Below are 21,063 nucleotides of genomic sequence, written 5' to 3'. Positions count from 1 at the left end.
GCTGAGATAACATAGTTGGTACCAGTACGTCCTGATCTCATGCTTTCCAAATTACTTATGTTAAAATAAACAAACAAAACAAGAAAACTCTGCTGGCCTGGAAACCTTTAGGCATTTTTTCCTATTTTATGCTGGAGAGATTTAAAGAAAAAGGCATTGTCTGTTTCTTTTTTTCACTGCTTCTTTTTTACAAATTGCTTTTAAGTGGAACACAAGTAAAACAGATTTTATTTGTTGTCATAGGAAAACACATCTCAGAGAGAGACAAGGGTGGCCTGGAAGGAAGAAATTATATTTTGAGTTGCTATTTGAAGATAGCCTTCATGGCTGCCTGTTGTGACTCAGCACATTGGTTGGGGCTTTGGGTGGCAGAGGGGATTCAACAGGTTGAGGTTTTAGAGGTAGGTGATAGGAAACAGCTATTTAATGATGCTACTGAAAGTGCATTGATTTATTTTTTGTAGAAATTAAGAGATTACTGTGACCTGCTGAAGGCACTAAGACTTTGTCCAAGGGACAGGACTGTGGGATTAAATCATGAAGAGTAATTGCTCTGTGTATGCTGTGCCTTGCTGCAGCCTTTCCCTGCTGCCACTGGCTGGCCACACTGTTTGTAATAAATGGTTATTAAACTGTTCTCTGTAGGACCAGGACTGGAGCTGCATTGTGCTGGAGGCTGTGGAGCTGCATAGTAACAAACTGTAAACTGTTCTCTGAGAGGCCTGGGTAAACATGAGAAGGGATATGAAACAAAAATAATCCACAACCAAGCTCTGGCACATAATGATATTAAGTGAGTAGCTGTGGGTTGTACAGTGGGTCTGCTGCAGAGGAGGAAGCTGGGATGAAGTCTTCTGTGCTGTCATTATGTGCTAAAAAAATATTAATTCTTTATTATTTTTGTTCTCACTTAACTGCTCTAATTTATTCCATCAGGTCTTGTCCAGAGGAGGGTGTAGATGCACGTGCAATTGTGACTGGATTACAGCTTTTTCCCTCAAGACTATTTGCTCTCAATCCTCTACTACCCCTATTACTGTAACTGAGAGATTGCAAGATTCTTGTGTATTGCACTGGCACAAATAGGATGCACAAATAGGAGTGTGTTTAGTTTGAACTTAGGCTTTTGGATCAGCATCTGTCATTATGCAAGATACTTTTATATGAAGACTTGTATTCATTCTGGTTTGGGCTAAGGAACTAAAACTTGGTCATTTTAAAAAGACACTTAGAAGACATGAGTCAACTCAACTATTTGCTCCTCAGCTTTCTTTCTCTCCCTCATCTGTTTGATGGAGAATTGGAAATTAAAGAGGAGCTATTGTCTGAACTGATTCTTCTCTCCACAGACCCGGCAGTGGCCAAGGAGTTTTGGTGTGGCTGCATTATTTTAAATATGCAGGGGCAGGAAATTCTGAAGTGTAACCTTTATGTTTGTGCTTGTTGGGAACACCAAAATAAATTTAAAGCTTGTTCATGTGCAGTCTGTACCAGAACATCAGCAGCATAAGCAAGGAACAAATCCTTCTTCAATGAACATGGTAACCACAGGGCTTCCTCCCTTTCTTGTTATTTTTTTCCTCCCTCCCTCCCTCTCCTCTCTCTTAGTTCTCTGTAGCTGAGCATGTGGCCATGCCAGCAGATCCTGGGCTGCAGTGCAGCAGTCCTGACAAGGCAGGGCCCGGTGCTCTGGTTGCTTTTCAGAGGTGGCAGGACTGGCAGCGCTGTCACAGCGCAGTGTGGCGGGTGCCTTGTCACCCTTTGCCTTTCATTTTCTAAACTTACAGCTCGCCTGGCCCTGGCCTGTGCCTCCAGCTCAGGGGAGGGTTCCATGAGGCTGAATCGGGAACCAGGGCAGGCCATGCAAGCTGAATTCAAGGATTCTGTGTGTGTGATGTGGATGCAGGAACTCTGTTTCTTTTGGTGTGCTAAGCCATGGATTAAAGCTCTGCTGACTTAAACCCAGCAACCTGTGACATATGCACACCAGAGAAGTCACTTTAAAAGGGGTTTCAGGCTTATTTTCTGCAAGTGCTCAACTTGATCAAGGCTGGTAGAACAAACGCTAATAAAAGAGGGGACAGGGACATAAGAAATCCTTTGTTGAGAGCTATATGTAGTACTAGGGAGGGATGGTCCTCACTAGAGTGTATCAGAAGTATGTGTAAGGTTATGTCTTACAACTGTGAGTTCTGTGCATTTACTCACCTGCCCCCAGCTCTTGTCATACAGGCAGGCATACAGGAAGCCATGCTGGAAACTGCCTCCCATCTTACTTTCATTGTTTCTTTCTATTTTTTTGTTTTTAAAATTTATTTGAAGGTAAATAATCAAAACAGAATTCAGGGCCTCAAAAGCTGGAACTGCAGGAGTTGGCACTTAATGGCAGCTTTGCCTCTAGTCGTGGCATCAAGTTACTTTTGAAGCCTTTGAAGTCAACAGGGCTGGAGGGAGAAAGTGTTGTGTTGCTTCTTTAAAAAGAAACATGCTTCAGTTATATTTGCAGCTGGGGTTTTAATGGCTGCGAATTAAAGCATGTTTTATTTGGCCTTTGTTTTTAGTGCACTTTTACCCCTTGGGGCGCTTGAAGCCAAGGCACAGCTTGAGACGTATCTGGCTGCAGCACAGGAACAGAGCCATCACCAGGCTCCTCTTCTGCTGCTCTGCAGAGCTGGCTCTCAGGGTTTGTGTCCCCCACACCTCCAGTGTCCCCCCCTCCCCAGTTCCCTTGCCTGGCACCTCTTTGCAGGCCCTGGGCCTCTGCTTACACAACAGCAAGCAGTTTGTGGCTGGCAGCGCGGCTTGGAGTGATCTGATGTAAACTTTTTGTATTGGCCCTGGAGACCTTAATTTCTAATCAGCTCCAATTAAATTACTATGAATCTGATAAAGGGAAAGAAGCTCAGTTCAAAACGGTGCAGATAGGCACTTAATGTGATTTAATGTATGTCTACATAGTCTAACTGCTTATCTGCATATCTGGCCTAAATACTTGTGCAAATCTGACCCATACTCTTTTTTTGACCATATTAGCTCTAAAAGGAGAGAAAGTAGATTATGCAGTTAATAGGTTACAGCTTGTTTCCCTGTCGATCCTTGGGGCATCAGCCATCCCACTGAGGAGAAGGAAAGGTGCTTGGAGGATGGTGATGGGGGTGGCTGTGCAAAGAGCACTGCACTGATGGTTTAAGAGTCCTCTGACCTAGAAGATGTAGTAACCTTTCCAGCTGTGCATTTGCTAGGCCCTGTGTGGTAGAATCTTTAGCAAACCACATCAAAATGGTGGCACAGGCACCAAAAAATACTGAGCAGCACCTTTTTTTGACCTTGCTTTATATTCTGCTCAATTATGAATGTTGCTACATTCTGTGAGTAGCAAGCCACGTCAGTTGGCTCAGTCAAGTCACTCAAGCAACATGAAGATAATTTTTTTAAATGTAATTGTGTGATAGAAAGTAGTGCTTTGTAGTGTTAGCTTTTTTAAGTATAGAAGCAGAGGACAGAATACATTTGTCTTAATAATAAAATAAAGAGGTTTTTGTATGTTTGACAGATGACAAACAGCCCATTTCAGACTGTCTTTCTAGAGGCCATGTCCTTGAAGAATTAACAGAATTATACTGGTTTATCTGATTCACTGAATTTCAGTGAATATAGTAATGATCATTCTGATCCATAATCCATGAATATTCAGGACAAAATACTTTATGGTTTCAGTGAGGCCATGAAAAAGGGCCAAGGAGATTCTTACATGTCCTCCACATACTTGCAGATGAAAAGCTCTGTCTCATGCAGAACAGAAATAATTCTTTGGTTCTTGCTACAAAGTCGCTTTCTTTAGGTCAAAGCGATTTTATTCCTCAGTATCTGAGATTTTTGCAGCTGTCAAGTGTTTCCAGCCCTTCATGAGTGACCTGGGGTCACTTTCCCTTCCCAGAACTCACAGAGGATATGGTTCAGGCAAATTCTGTAACATTTCTGACTTCAGGTGACACAGCAAGAATATTTTGCTTAGTTTTCCCTGTTTAGCTTTGTCTCAGAGACTGAGACAAAGAATCTGGTGAGTGCTTCTATTAAAGTACTGGATAATCTGTTGCTTGAGAAATCTGTATGCAAATCCTGGCTTTGCTGCTGTTTTTTGCTGTGACCTTGGACTCAATATTTGCTTGTTCTGTGTGTATGAGACATGAGGGTCTATGGCTGTCATTTTCAAGCATGGTGTAAGAATAGATCTGTAAGTACTTGAGGGGTCATGGAGGCAGGAAATGTCATCAACCAAATGTTATCACCATGCTTGTACACCACTGTAAAGAAAAAAAGTGAAGAGAGAAGATTTTTCTTGTGTCTCCTGCTATTCCAACATCCTGTCTTTAGTTTTGTTTTTGCTGGGTTTTGTAGTTATAAGGACACAGGTGGGAAAACTTGGAGCATTAATTTTGTCTGAATGTTACCATGCCTTCTGCCTGTGCTTGGTCTCTGTAGTAGTTTTCCTTGTCAATTTTCTTTCTGAATAAGAGGAATAAGGAGTGGATCTCTGTTTTATGAGGTATTTCCCCTGCCTCCCCTTGCTTTCTGTGCCTAGGAGCTGGTGGCCTGCAGCAAATTCCCTGCAGCATCTGTGTTATTGCATACACATGCTTGTGACGCTTTAATAGTAGCTGTCAGATAACATTAATGTATTGCTGCTACAAATAAATCAAGCAGGGCCACGAGTGGAGAAGTGAGTGAATGAGACAGGACAGTCTCTTCCATCACTATCAGACAAGGCCACCCTAAGATTGTCTGCTCACTTCACCACTGGAATTGTTGCCTGTGCTCAGACGTGCTCAGGGGAGACACCCAAACCTCAGCCAGCAGCCCTCCTTTCTGTGAATACCCAAAGGGCTCAGTGTGTCGTTTATTCAGAATAAGGAGAGGAAGCCTTCTGAAGTGATCTTGAAGGCCCTCTTTTCTTGAGTCCTGAGGACAAACCTTTTTTTGTGGGTCTGAGCCTCCCGGTTTCTGTCAGTGACTCCTGTGCTAAGCCCAGGGTGGTCAGGTGGATCCTGGAGCCTGAACGCCCTGGCTGCCCTGCCAGCCCTCTTTCTAGGAAGGGTGTAGGTAGTGGAGCTGGTCACCAGAAGAAACAACAGAGTGAGGGAAAAGCAGTCACACTGAAATTCCTCCCACAAAATTATAGGCCTCATCTGTCAGTGTGCTACCACTTAAGGATCTCTGTTCTGTGGCTCTCTTTATACTTCGTAGAAATTCATTAACTTAGTGCTGCTTATAAAAGGCTCTTTATCTGATAGTGCAGATGTTTCCAAACTCAGGAGTGCAAACTGTGCCTGGAACACTGTCCTCCTCCTACTGCTTGTGGAGATCCTGGAATTATCTCTTGCATTTTAACGCTGTATTAGAAAATTGGCCAGCAGTAACTTGCTCACAGCTGAGATTGCAATATACTCCCTGCACTGCCTCTGCAGGCTCTGCAGACACACCAGGAGTACAGGTCTGGCATTTGAGAGCTGGCATATTTTAGATGGAAAATTACTGTGTTAGTTCTCCCACCTTAACTCTTGTTGATAATTATAATAGGTTGTGATAAACTACAAGGAAATATAAATCATAAACTTAAAGTATACCAGACCACTGCCTAGTTCCTGAAAAGCATTAAAATGTCACATCAACTGACTCTGTGATTCAAATGTGTTCTTTGCAAGAAGGCTCAGAAAGTTTCAAAAAGTTTTTTTAAAAGAAAAAAAAACTTATTGCAGAAGATTTGCTTTTACTGTGTGAAGGTGGAAAATTATTCTTCAGGATCGAGCTGTAGAAAGGATCATCATTACTTTTTTAAATTTATACATGATTGTCGTGTTCTTAAAATTCTCTCCATGACAAGTCCTTTGTAGTTCCTTAAACTGGTGATGGTTTTATTATGCTGAATTTGACAGGTTAATGATCAAGTAGGAAATTGTTTAACACTTGTTAGTGTTAGATATAGAAACGATAGATTAACTCTATCCTTTCTATATCTAAAATCAGAAACTAAATCTAGAGTTGGGTGGTAGGGCAGGAATTGTAGCAGGTAAGTACCAAGAGGACTGGCTGAGATCAGTGCTCCCTCGTCCCCTTGCATATTGCATTTAGGATAGCAAAAGAAACAGTAACCATGATGCTGAAGAGTCAATACCAAAATAATGGGCTCTTGGAGGAATATTGTGTGGGTTATTGTAGTGACACATTGTTCTAACATTTAATTTCTTGAAGTATGTTTCTTTGAAATATTAGGATTGGAGTTTTGCTGTCTAGCAGAGGTAGCAGTACCTGGTGGTTTGTGTGCTGGTTTGGAAAACTGAGCCTGTTTGAAGGGGACTGCTGTCCCTTTTTTATTCAGTCATTAGCTCCCTTGCTATGAAAGCACTACAAAAACTTGGTTTGAATGGGAACCTCTGTGGTATGGGCAGTGTCTGACAGTATGGTGAGGGAGGTAGCATGGACAGAAGTGCTGACATGTCACTAGTAGTAATAAAAAGCAGTAAAGCAGTAAGAAGAGTAAAGGCATTTGGTCTACACTTGTGATTTGGAGAGCAAAAGAACCCAAAAAAAAGAGCCTGTTTCCAGTCCTCGTGCTGTGTATATATTTTAATAACTTATGTTTTTCCTGTTTGAACTGAGCAAGGCCCAGAGAACAAGCTGTTCTTCTGGAATCCTTTAGTTCACTTATTCCCAGTAGATTCCAGTGGGAAATAAAATCAACAGCCTCTCCTCTTCTGAACAGTGACCCTCACTGTTTGTTAATACCTTTCAGTGTCTGTCTTCATCGAAACTCGGGATATAATTGCTCAACCAGAATATGCAGGGGAACAAGAACTAAGGTTTTTTTGAGCATTTAAAAACGTTCATTAATTGCATTTGATATTGGATGCCCAAACTAAATGCTTTACTGTGGGAGCATCTCATTTGTTTAAACTATGATCCTGAGTTTTAGATCCTAAAAACACCTCATCAAAGCATCTTAATGAACTGGTGACAGCTATACACCTGAAGGATCTTTGAGTGTGTGGGCAGAAATGCCAAAAATTTATTTCCCTGTGGGACCAGGAGAAAAAGGCAATTTTTAAAATCTTCTGGTTGAATTTACATGTGACTTTCCTATCACTTCATGCTGCTTAAATGGATTAGTGACTGAGTACTGCAGCATGAGATCTAGAGCATATTTCTAATGTGCATACCTTGAATATGCCCAATATAGTCTTAAATCAGCTGTTACAGAGCAATTAAAACTGGGCTCTGTAGTGCACACAGTGAGAAAAGGAGGCAATAGCTAAACAAAGGACAGGAAGGTCTGATTTAGCAAAATACACATAGCAAGGGATGTGGTATAATGATATCTGGTAAGTAAAAGTCTCCTGGATGTGCTAAAATTCTGTTTGAATCATAATCCTGGAGGTCTAGACTGTAAATCCACTTTCTGTATATTTTGCCAAATGGAGAAGAGCTAGAATTATACTCAGGAGGACAGAAAACTGAGGCCTCAAGATCAGAGCAGACTGTGGTGAAAGGGGAAATACATGACAAAAAGTTATTTTGAGAAACATAATTTCTTTAAAAGATACCCCTCCCTGTGATAGTTGTAAAAAGTAGTGGGAATAGCTTCAGGGATTAAATAAATTCTCTCTGTCAGAATAAAGTACCAGTGACAGTGTCAATATTTTATGGGTCTTAGCACAAACTTCTTGACTACACAAAGTGTAAGGTAACCTGAAGAAATGTGTATTTTTTTGTTTAATGCAGCTGTTACAGACAGAGGAGGTAAAAAGGGGGCTTGATGGAATTCCTGGTGGGTGAGATTTAAGTGTATCTGGGCTGAAGCAATTCTGTAGAGCTGGGGAAATACTGAGATGCCATTGCATGGAGTTATTCACCTCCCCTGAGGGAATTGCACCTGCTGTTAATAAGATGATTTTCAAAGTCAGGGATCTTCATCTGCTTCCAGACAGTTTAGGAATCAGTGTACTTGAACACATTTTCCATCTGCATTCAGACCAAGAGCTGACTTTCTTCTCCCTGAAGTGGAAGCTGTTCCTGCCAGGTGTATCTTTTGTTCCTTTGGTGCAGGAGCTGATGTTTGACACTCAGGCTGCCAGGAGCAGAGCTGAGGAGGCATGCTTGCAGACAGGCTCTCCATGATCCACCAAACTGTTTTGCTGTTTAGTCACTGTCAGCCACACTGACTCCAATTCTGGAGTGGCTTTTATGACAGTATGTAGGACAGTGCACTTAGGACAATGAACAATTTTGGGTCTTTCTTTTCTCTCCCTTTCCCGTCCTGCAAGAAATCGTGCTGCTCATGTTTCTTGAATTAAAAAAACACATGGGTAGTAAGCCAATTTATCTTCTTGTTTTTGTTGCTTTCAATCTCTAATTCTCATTCTTCTTGTAGAGAGGTAACTTCTAGCATTTTAATTCTTGTTTGAAATTCATGTGTGCATAGTTGGATGATATCTGGCATCTGACCCGTCCATAGCAGTAGGGAACGGTGGGGAATGTAAATATTCTTCTTGGAGTCCAAGTCCTGGATATAGACCTTCTCATGCACATATTCAAAGTCCAGTAAAATATGATGCTGATCTTTCAAGTAGTTTCTCTTCCAAAAGAACACAGCTTGTTCTGAAGTAATTAAACAGCCATTTTTAAGAGAGTTCTTTGTGATCTGTGCAGTGCTGATAATCAGATACAGAAATATTGCATTGTAAAAGTGATATTTTAAGGGCAAATGGAATCTCTGAAGTTGGATACTCATGCTTGGAAATGTGACACATTGCCCACTGAGTCTTGCTTGAAGAAGATAAAAACTTGCCTGTGAGCTGATGAACATTATTCAGTACTTAGGTATTTGCTGCTGCAGCCTCAATTCACTTCTCTGATTCAAGGCAGTCTCAGGACACACACAGTGTTTAATACTTACATTGTCTGTGCAAGGGATGGCAACAGAGTCCATTTGCTCTTTTGCAGACCTGCTGGTTGAAGGGACTGTATGTGTAGTTTGTTATTCAGCAGAAGTTGCTTTTGAGGCAGACAAAACAGTGGGAAAAAATTAGAGGTTTGATTACAGGTTCCATAGGGAGGAAATATGTAATCATTCCAAAAAGCTGTTTGTGCTTCTTTGTCCATGACTTACCATTCTTAGTCCTCTGTTATGATCTCCATTTCTTTCTTCTGTCCCGTTTGGTGTGGGTTCTGCCCCTTCTGAGGTTTAACTGCACTTTCCTTTCCATGTGCCTTTTGTGTGTGTGTGTGTTTTCCAGAACTGCAAAGACTTTGTGAACTTTTCAGTTAAGCATGAATGCAAGAAGAAAGCTGGTGGATGATAACCACATGAGAAATTGTCAAACAGGTTATGGTAATAACAAAAGCATCAGACAGACTTAGCAGTGGTCATTACTGCTTGTGATGCCTGATGTTATGCCAACAGCTTAGTGCCTGATTGCTGGACTAGCTATAAATTTCCAAAATTGTTTCTTAAAAGGGAATAGGTTGGACTGTTTTTGTTCATAGGCAGACAATGTTCATCTGAGTCAGTTTATTTTGTGCTTGCTGTTCTCAAAAAGCAGTTGGCTTCTTTTAAAAACTGTCTTGTAGACCTCAGTGGATGAATCAAGTTGATGAAAAAAATGGCCCATTTGAGTCTTTTGGTTTAGTCTGTTATGTTTCTGCATTCTCCCACTTTCCATCCCATATCTGGATTTGTGATTTTTGCCATCCTTTCACTTTTTCTTCTGTTTACTGTTATTTTACCAGCTCTGCAGCAGGATGTGCCAGTTATCACTGCTGTCAAGGACCACCTACTTCACATTTGAAGGAATAGCTCATATTTGTTTCACCAGAAAGCACAAAGAAGTGTGTGATGAAATAACATCTTAGAAATATAATTAATAATTTTCCCTAGTTCTATCTGTCTTAAGCTGATACAGTTAAACTGATAAGAGTAGACAACTGCTTCCAACATCTTTATCCTATCAAAATGGTTTAGGAGCTCCCTATTGGATTTAAACTGACAAATGCTATCACATTACAGTAGCATGGCAAAGAACCAGTTAAGGATTTCAAGCCACAGTCATGGATCTGATCACATCCTGAAACATTTCACACCACTTCTTTATTATGATCTCCTGCTAAATTCTTCATTTGTGTGACTTTCATTTCCTAGACATAAAGGCAAAAACTGTACCTGTTTTTCAGTAGATAGCAAAACCTCTCAGCTGTTTTGCTTCTTTAGGCAATTGTTTATCCAGTTATCTTCCATGTTTGAAGTACTTTCCATAAACTCATTTTGTTTTGAAGTGAACTAGTAAATCTGCACATGATACAAGGGCTGATTTGTGAAAGGTTTACTAGGCAAGGTCAAATGCACAGGAGCTGTATTCTTGGGAATTAAAAATCTGATACCATGACTTAATATTTAAGCAGTGGTGCAACAGATGATGATGACAGGGAAAGAAGATTGCAAGCTAACTTGTTTATTGTGAATATTGTCCACTCCAGGAAAAATGTCTCTTTGGAATGTATTAAGAGGCGTATTATATATAATATGAGAAAAGCAATTACTGCTATTCAGAAGACTTCAAACTTCAACAGAATTGTGGTATGAGTTTTTTTGGTTATGACAATTTTTAAGAGGCAACTGGGAAATGAGCTCTATAGTCCGGGAGATCTCTTAGGTCCTGTCTTGTTGTCATATTACAAAAAATTCTGAAAATAAGTACTCCCTATTTTTTTCTGTCTGTCTTCCCCATATTAGGTTGCTTTAAATAATTGTAATTTATTGTTTTTCAAAGTTCAATTCTGTGGTGTACAGTATCCTCTTGGGGAGGTTAGTATAATATTCGGTCTATTTTAGGTTCACCTCAGAAAACCTATTCAGCTGCATAATCTCTGGTAATGATCTTGGGGAGAATAAAAGTACATGCTCAATTACAGGCTCAAAATTTTCCACTAGCAGCAGAAATTTGGATTTAGTTTCTTTATATCCTACCCAGTTCCCAGCCAACCCAACTTATTTCCATTGTCAGAATTCAAAGGCTATTCCAAACTGTACTTCTCCAGGAAAGTGAGGTTAATTTGTTTATTTCTGTTAAAGAGTGGAATTTTTACAGTATTGTAATTCCAGTATTTTCAGTATATTCATCTTACACATTTGACAGGAAGAAAAAGCAGGTTTAAGATCCTACCAAAATATTCTTTGCCTTTATCATATCTTGATTCAAGAATCCAGTTTCCTGCCATTTCATAATACTTACAGAAATTAATGGTGCAATCTTGGAGTATGGGGCTTGGATAATGCTTCCAATGCATATACCTTGAAAATTTAGCTTGAAATGTTTTCCTTCAGATTCTGCAAGGCGATGTAAATTGTGACTTGCAGAGTATGCTGTGAAAAACTCACGTAGTAGTGAGTAACCAAATTGTTGCTTCTATTGGAACAGAACGAGGTTCATCTTGGCTAATTTACAAGCAGTCATTTTGGTTTGATCCTGGAGTTGTGAGGCATTTGTGTGTGTGTCTGGGGACCGACAGAGCTGGGGAGCTGAGGAGAAAGTGCAAGGTGGAAAAAAATTAGGATTTGCTGTGTAAATGTGTGGCAGAATGAAAGGCTCATGGAGAGTGCATTAGTGCAGCTCCAAAGGCACAGAGGAGAGGGGTTGTGCACAGTGAAATGGAGGCAGGCTAAATTATGTTGTAATTTGTATTATAAACAAAGCCAGTCATAACCAATGTCATTGGGTTGTCTTACCCTTGCCTTCATAAACAGTTCTGAAGTGTCTTTCAGAGCTTCTCTATGAAATCTTTATTGTATTAGTGTAGATCTTTGAAATTCAGCGTGACAAGGCTGAAGGCCAGGGAATGCTCCTTTGAGCTGATCACTGGGCTCGGTTAAAATTTGGTCAGGAATTTGCTTACTGAGTTTTTGTGTTGCTGAATCCAAATCTGTTTAGAGATCAGTATGCTCAGCTGCTGGAGCAGCCAGATGTGATAACAAATCTCAGACTTGTGTGCAGCCCCTGTGATGCAGAAGTGAGCCCAGTTTACTGTAACTGCTGGCAAAACCCACAGCAGCCTTGGGAGGAGAGGATGTGATCCAGCCAGGTCCCTCACAGATTGGCTTGGATGTTAGTGGTGGCTGTGCACAATCTTTGCAATATCCTATGAATGCTGTTCCTTCACCTCATCTAGTGCAAGCCACTGCTTCAGTTCAAGAGTTCAAACTTTGCTTGGTAGTGTTTGGTAAGTTTTGTTTATTAAAAATATATGTTGGGATAAGGATGTTAATAGGAAGGAACAGAGATTGTGGGCAAGCTGCTCTGGTTTGATTTGCAATCCAGCAACAGAAGAAGAAAGGAGGTATTTTTTTAAATCAAAACCAAAATACCCATCTGTATTCCATTCTTTCTCCAATTTTACATTTCTTCCCACACAAACAAACAAAACCAGTCTAACTCACCATCTCCCAAAAACACACATTCTAAATGCTTGGGAAATAGTAATTTTTATATCTTACAGACCATATTTAGGGCTCTCATTTCTGCCTGCTGAGCAAGTGGAGAATGTTCCTTTTTCCCAGATAAATAAGTCTTTCATGTAACTAGATAAATATTTTTGTTTTCCCAGTGACCTGGAGGTGACTCCTGTGCTTAAATGACGATGGAAGATAAGGGACGTGATGCATTGCCTGTATCTGAGTCCAGGGCCCCCTGAAATATTCCCAGGAATACTAAGGACTAGGATTCACTGTGACAGGAGGAAGCAGAGGGATGTTTGTCTTCATGATTTTGCCTATTTAGTACAGACATTTTCTCCCAAAGCCATTGAATGCAAGCACAAGTCCCAGGCATTCTCTGTGGAGCATTTGCTGGCACTGTGCAGGGTGTTGGGAGAGGCAGAGCTCCCCTGGGCAGGAGGATGGGGAGGGGATATAGTGGCAGCCATGGGGGTGACTGTGAAGGACTGGGATCCTGGACTTCACAAGTCTCCTCTGCTGAGATCATGTACTTGGCATGGCTGCCAGGCACAACCCGTTCCAAAGGGGGGAAAAATGCAGAAAAGCAAAGTAAACATAATCTTGCTTCCACCATGGCTTAGAGCAGTTTATGTATTTGCTGGTTGAGTTAGTTGGTGTGTATTAATGGACTTTCATGTGTGTTTCAGTGTAGCAGACTAATTTTAAGAGAGCCTAATAGAAAACCTAGGCATTTGTCTTCTGTCCCTCACATTCTTTCCATCAGATAGAGAAGGAAATGGGATATAAATCATGAATAAAGCAAATTTCTTGACTTTTCTCCTCATTGATTAGACCTCCCTTTAGCTTCAGAGACATTGTGCAGAATCTGGATAACCAGACATCTTAATCCAGCTTCTATTCAATTACAATATTTTTCTATTAACACCTATTGTATCTTATCTTACCAACTTCTCCTGTCTTGGGAGCACAGGGACAGGTGGGACTGGCATGAAAATAACTCAAACGTGATTACAATCATTCACAGAACAATTGATTTTGCTGGAATATCAGAGCTTTGCTTAATTTTCTTAACTAAAGTCATTGTCTAAATTGCCTAAGCTATCATGCATCTGGGAAAATTTTGTACAGTTGTCAAAATTATCTTGACATGTTTTTTATGGGAAGATGTTTACCCAATGACAGCTGTGAGTCATGCACAGAAAGTCTAGAAGCTTTCATCCACTTTCACATCCTCAAGGAGAAGTACCTCATGTTTCAAGGCCTGTTTCAAGGGCTTTTATTTTGGTAAGAATTTATTTGGTTGCTGAAGTCTTTGTCACTTCTGTGGATCAGAAATAAACACACTTCCAGGGAGATGAATTCACTCCTGGTACAAATGCTTTTTTACTAGGGTCAGGTTAAGTGAGCTGGAGGGTTAAATTGTTAAAAACACTGCACAGTACTGCTCATGTGATGTGTTTCAATCCAGCTCCTCCATTTCTATCATGGTGTTCCTTCTGGAGGCTGCCACAGCAGATCTGAAACAGGCCAAACTTGCAACTTGTGCTCAGCAGGAGCATCTCGCTGGTGTTCCATCTCTTAAGATAAGAAGCCACTGGATTTCAAAGAGACAGCCTGGTTGCAAAGACTTAGGTGGTAATTTAAATTTAAAAAGCAGAGGCTGAATTGTCAGCAGGAGAAAGGAAAGGGGAAATGTCCCTGTTTTAGTGGAGAAAGCCTCTCCCTAAGTTGTTTCAGAGTCTCACTCTTGCGTCCAAGGGCCAGGGTGTTTCCCTGGAATGCCCAGGCAGCTTTTGCCTGGCTTCATCTGGATCACCATCAGGGGAGGATCCTTGCTTGAAAACCAGTGCTGATTTGTACCTTTTAAGTTATGTTAAGTGTGGAGGTAAAGAAAAACTTGTTTGCCACAGAGATTTGTGGAGGGTGGATGGCAGACCCAGGAATCTCCTTCCCTACTGTTTTATTGCTAGAGAAGGGCAGCATTCCCTCCCCCCAGGCTGTGCCACCACGCAAAGGATGCTTTTCTGGGGTCGTGATAGAGTTCCAGGAAAACTTAGACACACAAATATTTCTTTTAGCTGATGTTACACCAAGATTTGGTTAGGACAATATATTTTCCACTTCTTAATTTTATCAGTCAGTAATGAAAGAAAATTAAATTCCAGCAGAAAAATTAATAAAACACCGTTAGGGAAGTAGAATTTATCCATTTTATGTAAGATTTTTTTTCCTTTTAGAAGCTTTATTTAAAAAAAATCTGTGTTGATAATATTTTGTTCTTTAATAAAAGTAGGACTTAAAGGTTTTAATGATAAAAAAATCCCAAATCATAAATACTGGATTCTGCATGACAGTACAAATATTGTTGGGCAAGAATGCACAGAAGGTTTGCAGTTACAACAATCATTAAATGAATTGAAATTATATAGAATAAGGTAGAAAGCATTCCAATTAAGAATGCATCATCAAAGATTTTTATATCTTCTGAAACAATTAAGAGTATTGAAAAATATAAATATCTTTCTTTTTTTTCCTCTGGGTTAGGGTTATACTGTATTATGTCTCCACATGCAGATATGTATTTAAAACGTAAATTAGATAATAATTATTTTCCTTTTTAAGGAAAGAACGAACTTATGTGGAGCAAAATACTTGTTTGGCTTTCATTTGGGAGAACAGCATCACGTTTGAGGGATGAGTGTACATTGGGGCTGGAAAGGTGAGCTGGTCACTGAAATGCACAGAATGGATGGCATCAGATGAATGTTTTTATTGACTGCAGTCCTTGAACAGAGATATTCACAAGTGGCATAAAGGCTCTCTTAGTGTTTTCACCCAAAATACCACAGGTCACTCTCAGCAAGTAACTTTGTGCTAAATATAGAATCTAGTTGAAAGAGTGAAGTGGGCAGCTTTTGTTCCTTGTAGGCTCACCAAACAGAAGGCACATCAGAAAAGTTTCAGAAGTGTTTCTGCAGAGACATTTTTTGTTCTCTCCACCAGCTGAAGAGATTTAGTGCACGTGTAGAACATCGCTCTCTAATACTCTCTAAAGAATTCTGCTGCTTTGCAGTAGTTCAGCTATGACTTAGGGAGGCATTTAAACTCGTGACACTGGCTTCAGCAGCACTGCTCTTGTGTCACAGCAGCCTCTGGAAGGTGGTGGCTGTCACTGCTTTTCTGTTCTGCTCAAGATCCAGGCAGTGGCTGTGGTACAGCAGCAGCAGAACAGAGGGAAGGCAGCACACAGCACCTTCAGAAAATTTGTTCTGAGGCTCTGGTGTATTGGTGTAATCTTTGGATATTGCAGTTTTCCCTCAATACTCAGTCGAAGTACTTGCAGCATTTGAAATTGAAACCTCCTGATTTCTTCACTAGTACTTACACTGTTCTTTACTAGCCAAACACTGGAGAAGACCATGTGACTTTAACTGTTTAATTATCTTTCTAGCATAATCTACAAATATTCACTATCTTAGTACTCTGCTGGCTGTAGCTCTGGGAAATGAAAGATGTTGTTGTATATACAACACAAATACATGAGTAATTTGATCTTGGAGCCAGCTGATGTTGTCTTTCATTTTAATTTTCATTATGCCTTTGGCTCTGTAGCTGCTCCAATTTTTTTTATTAGACAGTAGTGTATAAAGAGGCAATAGAGGGTTAATTGCAGTTCAGGGAGAGTGTTTAAAAAATAGCACCAGCTATATCTTATAACAATAACACTTTCTCATAATGTTGGTGTTTTTTGTCTTTAGAATTCATCCATACTTCTAATTCATGATTGCACATATTGGTGTAGCAGAATTGTCTTGGATAGTTAGAGCTTTTGTAATCGTCATATTTTTGTTCTTACATTGTTTACAATAAGTATTCAAGATTTCATAATAATTTTTAAAGGTTAAAAAGTAACTCTCAAAAGTAAAGATAATCTCAGTGTCTGCCCCTGCAATTAATAATTGGACCACTTTGCTAATTCAATATACAACCACTTTGAAATGCAGCTTAGAAAGTCAAGTGTTAGCTGCTTTTAATCTGGCAGTTGCACAGATGATCACTTTAACAAACAATTTGCTACTGGCTGAGTATCATGAGAGTTGGAAAGCTGAGGCAGAGCGGTGTCACACTGAAAGAGGGGGTACATAGTTTGGTGTTTGTTGCAGGTTGTTTCCTATGACTTCTAAATCTCCATATATGTGCTTTATTTCTCCTTGTGGCAGTTTTATCGCTTCACAGTAAAAGCTTCAAAAGTAATTGTTTGCAAAACAGGACCTTATGAAAATATTGAAACAGTATTTTGATTTAAATGAAAAATAAATAGAAAAACAGAATAGTGGTTAGTGGTGTTGGAAACTAAAGGGAATAGCCTAATGCTGTGATCTTAGAACAGAAGTAACCCTGAGCCTCTGCAACAGAAGTGGGCCAAAGCAGAGTAACTTGGCAAAAAAAAACATAAACTGTGACTTTTATGATAAGCAATGCTATTGCAAGGAACATGGCCCACCTTCTCATGTCAGTAGCCAGCCTTGTTTGCTCTGGCAGAAGTAGGGAACTAACTAAATTTATCTTGATGCTATTTCTCTTAAGCATGTTGTTGTCTCTTAATTACATATTGAATAGCATCTGGTGTTTGAAGAATTATCGAATAGAAACACAGCAGGGGGAAGTGTGGCAATATTGCTGCAAGCTAATACTTTTTGTGCTGTGGTGGTCTGGAGGCTCTCTCCTGGCCACTGAGACATCCTGCTTCTTCCTCAGCTTGGCCTGAGGTGCCCAAAACACCAATTTTGTAACACTGGTGTCAGGCCAAATTTAGCTCTTCATTTTGATTTTGTAATACCAGGTTTTCATAACTCCTAGAACATGTGGAACTAAACTGTTTCCATCTCTTTTCTTTTTTCCCTTTCAGTCACCAGGGGAAAAAATTATTGAAAACAGTTTCCTGCGGCAGATTCAACAAAGGCGTTGCAGTGCTCTGTTTGTGCGATGAAATCAAAGCCACTGGAAACTGTTTTGTTGTCTGAGATTGAGGGATCTATTATTTCAGTGGCACTAAGGAGCCACTGTGGTTTTTGAAAACCCCTCATAGCACACAGCTCTTCCTTAGGTGCTGAATCACCTTGGAAGAGCTTTGCCTTGGTAGCACCAGGAGAGCAGCATTTCTCTGCCTCACCCAGGTCATGGAGGAGTGAACGTGTTAGTTTATGAAATATCACACGTGCCAATACTGCAGGCAGGTTTATTAGCCTACCTGGAGTTACATGTAATTAAATGGTCTTTATAAACTATTGTATTCCAAAAGCAGAAAGGTAGCAATCTTCTTACTTTAAATCTCTAGTTAGGCAGGGGAAGGAAGTCAACTACAAAACAGACAATTTTATCTTTCCATTGCCTTGAACAGCTCTTCAAGCACAGATTGTCTGAAATAGCTGCCATAATATGTTTTTACTTTTCAGGCCATGGAGCTTAGGGAATCAGATTTTTAGTATCTACATCATCTCTTTCCTCCTGGGACTGAAGCTGGTTACCATAGCAAAATGGCAAGGAAGCTGATAAGCAAGTAGTACCATTTGGCAAACAGGATATAAATTTATTTTGTTAAGACAGAGGACTGTGAAAAAAAAAAAAAACGGTTGCTCCTAGGATTTTTTTTCCTTTATTGTGTTTTAAAATGGCTGTGTAGAAAATTATTGTGAACAGATATTGAACAAAATTCTCATTCTCACTAACAAGTGTGGCTGCAAATAAAAGGAGCTTCAGTTTTAAATCTCTGCAGATCTTTAATATTTTCACAGAAAAGTTACACAGTAACAGAGATAATACAGAGTAATTTCACTCCTTGTGTTTCAGGGTGTTGCAAAGATGCCATACTGTAATTTAAATGAGCTCCTGCTAAACAGAATAAATACAGATACCTGTCCCCCCACTACTTGAAAATTACATTGCAATATAGTTTTTGTTCCAACTTGATGAAGCATGGTCATCTGAGTCTATGTTGTAAATCAGTCTGTGAAGTCCCTTGGGTTTGTGTAAAGTGATGTGAGTGCTGAAAAGTTAAACTGCTTGGTGTTTCAAAAATGTTATCAATAATGTCAGTTCTGATGGTGTTTTTTGTACTCCCTGTCTCAGTGTCCAGTATGAACCACACACCCTGAACAGCACAGCCTGGCTGTTTAAGGCATCATCGCAGCAGTTGTGTCTGTTGTGCATGTACCCCATTGGGGGGACTTTTTGTTGGCACAACACCATTTGTCCAGAAAGACCTAAAAAGAGTTTGCTTTCAGGGCTGAGGTGTTCCTCTTTCTGCTGGATCAATTCTTGATATGTTGCCTGGCATCTAAACCACCCTTTGTCTCCTGTTCTTGGTGCAAGACTTGAGTCACTGCTTTGGGGAGGTTTTTTGGGGTTTAGTGACTGGAAGTGAAATGAAATCTTGGAGTCTTGGGATTAAGCTGAATACTGCTTACTTCCTTAAAACATTTGTTGTTCTCAGTTTTATCCATTCAAAAGATATCATACATGCTTATGTAATTTTATATTCCCTGGCAAATTTTCTAAGCACTGCACAACTCCAATAGTGAGGATTTGGGAGCCTTGCTGTAATCTGGACATGCAATAGATGCTGTTTAGTTTTAACCCCTTTGAGCCCATATTAACCAGGTTGAACTTGTAGAAGTTGTGTACATTGGTTGAGAGTCTCAATCAGTGCACCCATAAAGTCAGAACTAGAGTAAATCCTAAGAAAGCTCTATTTTGACACCCTGTTTATGTTTGGTTTTTTTCAATAGAATAAGCACTGGCTGAAGGTTTTTTATGCTAGGAGGGATTTATCATCTTTAGAAATCACTGTTATCACCAAAAAATAGCATCAAATGCCCATGGGATGCAGGACTGGCTCAGGTTAAGTGGGCAGGATTTGGGTGGGGGCTGACTGGTGTCTGATCAGCTTGGGGGAGAGAGGTGGAGAACCTTGGATCTGGCAGGATCCAACCAGGCTTAGAAAGAGCTGAATGAGAATACAATTGTGAAGGGGATGTGTGGGTTTAGTATTGGATTAGATAGTATTAGATTATTTCATGTGCGACCTGCATCTTCATCACACCTCTGTGCCATCTGTGGGCTCTGCATGGAGGGACCCATCAGTAGGTGGTGAGAATAATTTCATCCATGTTGTCTGCCAATAGATCTGGACTGGTGACAGTCACCTGGGGGTGTCCATGACCTGCAGGTCCTTGTGCTGTAGAGTGGCACACAAATGTGGGAACTCACTGCAGGGGCATGGCCTAAAATGCAGCGCTTGGATGCAGGATCTTGGGAAGTTGGAGTGTTGTCATCTACTGGCAGCCATCCACAGAGAGGAGTCCCTCCTCTGGCTGTGGTTGATGGTGTTGCTTATTTTGAGCTGAAAGATGAGGTTTTTCTGCCTAAATCCTGTTTCGAGTTGGAGTTGTCAATAAAAGAATTGCTGCTGTCCTTAGCGTAGGAATGTAATCAGACAGTTGGAGTAATACCAGTCAGATTTTTATGGAGTGATTGTTACTCTGGAAATGTGGGTCCATGTTTGAGATGGAGGCAGCTCCTCTCTCCTCCACAGTGTCCAAGTTGGTCTGGGAAGTTCTGAGCACCCCCTGTGAGCTCAGGGCTTGAGGGGTGTCCTGCAGCTCTCCTGCCCTTCAGAGTGTCTCCATATTTTCAGGGAATGGGCTGGGCTGGAAACTGCTTTTTTTATTCTGCAAGTAAAAAATTAATAAAGGCAAAGGGTATATTTGGGCTCATTAGGGAAGAGAGCAAAGATCTGTATTATTAAGAATCTTGGAGGTCTGACTTTCTTTTCCCCTGGAAGAGATGAGAGGTGTTTCAAATAAGTCTGTCCTCAAAGGGTGATCCAGTACAGCTCGTGCAAGTCTCAAAAAGTCCTACTGGGACTGGCCTCTGTTAAGAGAAATGTTTACATTAAGCCATCAGAACAGGCTTTGAGCATTCTGCTTGAAACAAATACCAGCAATGGGCATGAATATTTTTTCCTTTTTATTAAAAAATAGTTGGGAAATAACTTTTGCTGAAACCTTGTGTTGCAACCTTTTATGTGACTGCTTCCTTACAAAACATAACATGCATGGGAGTGGAAGAGTGACATAGCTCTTCCTTCATGCTTGTCCAGCTGAAATATGCTTCAGACTTAGCAACTCATTTCTGTACTCATCCATAGAAATGTAAAAAACATATGTTTTTATCTAGAAACATAAAATTTTGAGTTGGAACTAGATTATAAAAACTTCTCTGAAACTTTGTGAATACCAACACTTTACATTCAGTATTTTAAGCACTATTTCAAAACAATGGTTACTGTACCTTTGAAATGTTTTTGAGCCAAATATGTAGGTGCACAAACATGAAAATATTAGTGTTCCTCTGCCAGATCTCTCTGCATGAGTTATATGTGACCTCCAGTGATGGAGCAATGATGCACTTTTAGACTGATTTGTCTCAGTAGTTCCCAGATAATAGATAACCAAAGGCAAGATTGCAGAATTACCAGTCGAATTGTATCTTTTATTTGT

At 40.2% G+C, this 21,063-nt stretch overlaps 1 protein-coding gene across 1 annotated transcript in view; it reads left to right on the top strand.

The window, feature by feature from the left end:
• The window catches only part of ADCY5 (adenylate cyclase 5), a 204,449-nt gene that overhangs the window by 98,420 nt on the left and 84,966 nt on the right, over window positions 1-21,063 (top strand). The gene's annotated exons all lie outside the window — the stretch shown is intronic.

Source organism: Melozone crissalis, unplaced genomic scaffold (genome assembly GCF_028551555.1).
Source record: "Melozone crissalis strain CALT ecotype California unplaced genomic scaffold, PUWL_Pcris_2 ptg000023l_1, whole genome shotgun sequence".
NCBI classification, from domain to species: domain Eukaryota; kingdom Metazoa; phylum Chordata; class Aves; order Passeriformes; family Passerellidae; genus Melozone; species Melozone crissalis.
This window is presented reverse-complemented; position numbering and strand designations above follow the sequence as displayed.